The following is a 2,731-nucleotide window of genomic DNA, read 5'->3' as shown; positions in this document are numbered from 1 at the left end:
AATAAAACATTAAAGGGGGTGGGAAGGAAAAAGCCCCCCATCCGTGCCCTACAAAAATAGCATGCCCGAGGATACTTTGAAAAGGTCCATGTGGTGGTCTCATCAAATGCTGAGTCCTTGGCCGGAGGCTTAAGGGAAGATCAGACATCACGAACTGAAAAGGAAGGAGGGGATAAACCAGCCATAAGACCTATGCCAGCACCCTGGTTATAGACCAAAAATTAGACCGTGTGCATGTGTGTGCGGGTCTTACAACCCTTTCTGATCCCAGCTCTGTGCTGCCCCCCCCCCCCCCACCCCACATGGTTTTCGGACGCTGGAACTGAAGAATGCAGAGAAAGAATGTCACAGAAGTGACCGAGTTCGTTTTCCTGGGATTCTCCAGATTCCAGGAGCATCAGCCCACTCTGTTCGTGGTCTTTCTCATCCTGTACACATTAACCCCAGCTGGCAATGCCATCATCGTGACGGTCGTCTGCATTAGCCGTCACCTCCATAACACCCGCGTACTTCTTCCTGAGCACGCTGGTGAGTTCAGAGGCCGCATACACACTGGTCACCAGGCCACGGATGCCGGCTGGTCTCCTAGCCCAGAATCAGCCCATCTCCTCGGCAGGCTGTGCCGCCCAGATGGCTGTTCTTTGTTGCCTTAGCCAGCAGCCACTGATTTCTGCTCACAGTCATGGGCTATGACCGCCGTGTGGCCATCTGCAACCCCAAGGTACACAGTCGTCATGAGCACGAGGGTGTGTGTCCAGCTGATGTGCGGAGCCTTCGGCCTTGGCCTGGCCGTGGTGGCCGTCCAGGTGACATCCATGTTTACCTTACCCCCCTGTCAGCGTGGTCGGACATTTCTTCTGTGACATCCTCCCTGTTCTAAAACTCTCCTGTAATGACACCACTGTCATTGAGACCAACAATTATGGTGTCAGTTCCTCTGTGATCCTGGTCCCCGTGGGCTTGATCTTCATCACCTACGTCCTCATCATCTCCACCAGCCTCAAGATCCCCTCCGCCCGGGGCCGGAAGAAGGCCTTTGCCACCTGCACCTCCCGCCTCACGGTGGTCATCGTCCACTACGGCTGCGCCTCCGTCATCTACCTCAAGCCCAAGTCAGAGAACTCAATAGAAAAAGACCTTCTCTCAGTGACTTATACCATCATCACTCCTTTGTTGAGCCCTGTTGTTGAACCGTGTTGTTTACAGTCCGAGGACCAAGGAGGTCAGGGATGCTCTATGCAGAGCTGTGAGAAGAAACATTTAATATGTTGACCCTGCCCGTAAGAGACCTCTATCCCTGAGCAACACGTGTCTTCACTGCCTCCAAACTTCCAAGTCTGTCCTGTGCAGTCCTTTCGGAAATGAGATGTGCCCATCTTCCTTCAGCACCCCTACTATAAAATCTTTTGGTTCCGTAGATGCCCAAGTTTGGTCCAGGTGTTTTCATCTGGGTATTTGAAAGGTCAGGGAGGATGGGCATTATGTTTAAGAAAGTATGTCTGCACTTCTAGAGTGGGGCAGGGGACGTCTTAAAAGCATATTAAATGTGGCTCTTTTATGGTGGAAAATAAAAACTTCTAGAACTTTCATAATATAACCTACGGAAAATGAAACTGGGCAAAATCTCAGCAAGGTAAGAATACTCAATAGTGAAATTGTATCAGAACCTTTGGGAAAGGGGAGACGTGTATTAAAAAAAAAAAAAGATTAAGAAATTCAGTTTCGTTCTTGAAAGTGTAGCCTCTATTATTTGATTGATACCAATGGCTTTGCTTCCATTCTGTGTGGTCCCCAGAGGGGTGGCCACGGCTGTGAGCCGCTCAACTCTCACATCACGTCTGACCGTGCTCATCAGTTTCTCTGGCTGCCAGTTCTCTCCGTGGAGCCAGCTTCCCTCTTGCCATTCTGGAGAAAAAGAAGTTGGTCAAACAGAGCTGTGCTCTTTTGGGAGTAAGAACCATGAAAGTATGCTTTATTTGCACACACACCATGGCACTTCTTGGGTAATACGAGATAAACCACCAGCAGTCAGGAGTAGTTGTTCAATTCACCAAAAAAAGGCTGAAAACAAAAATCTCTACTCCTACCAGGCCTTTTAAGGAAACTGTCCTTTCCCCCAGAGCTTCTGGGAGCTTTTCTGGTTTCCCGCCTGCACAGAACCTCTTACACTCTTACCTCCGGTGATGGTAGGGAGAGTTAGACACTTCAGGCACATGCCTCTTTCTCCTCAGTATTGTGTTCGGAAGGCTTACTTGCCCGTTGCTTAATGACATTTGTCTTCTTAAAGGAGGGATTTCCTTTCCCTTCTCCTGAGAAAGGGATGGGGCCATCCCAGGAACTCACCCCAAGTAAGGTCTGGCCGTACAAGCGGCTGAGATTCTAAGCGGGAAAGCCAGAGTTCTTCCAAGGTCTGGTCATCTCTTTGTAGTTTCTGCCCTAGGTCTTTGAGATTTCTGCATCCTAGAAGCAAGGCTTCCTACAGAAGCTTTTGAGAGGTCAAAACTGGGCCCGAGCGCCCTTATCTGCCATAAGGTCCTCCCCGACAGTGCTCTCAGGTTCAGCCCACCATGAAACCCTCCCCCACATCCAAAGTTGGCACCCCTGAGAAGTAAGGCAGCTTTCCTCCAGAAGGAAAGGGTCTCTCCGACAGCATGACAGGACCCCTCCCCCTGCCACCAAGACCACCCACAGTGCCAACTCTTACTTATTACCTCAATTCCCTCTGGACTAG

The 2,731-nt window shown here is 50.2% G+C and overlaps 1 pseudogene; it reads left to right on the top strand.

Annotated features, from left to right (window-relative positions):
- Positions 1–329: 329 nt before the first annotated feature.
- Positions 330–1,314, top strand: LOC125925622 (olfactory receptor 10J5-like; annotated as a pseudogene).
- Positions 1,315–2,731: the final 1,417 nt, after the last annotated feature.

Source organism: Panthera uncia, chromosome F1, assembly GCF_023721935.1.
Source record: "Panthera uncia isolate 11264 chromosome F1, Puncia_PCG_1.0, whole genome shotgun sequence".
In the NCBI taxonomy this organism is placed as follows: Eukaryota; Metazoa; Chordata; class Mammalia; order Carnivora; family Felidae; genus Panthera; species Panthera uncia.
The sequence above is the reverse complement of the archived record's forward strand: the minus strand, read 5'-3'. Positions and strand labels throughout refer to the sequence as shown.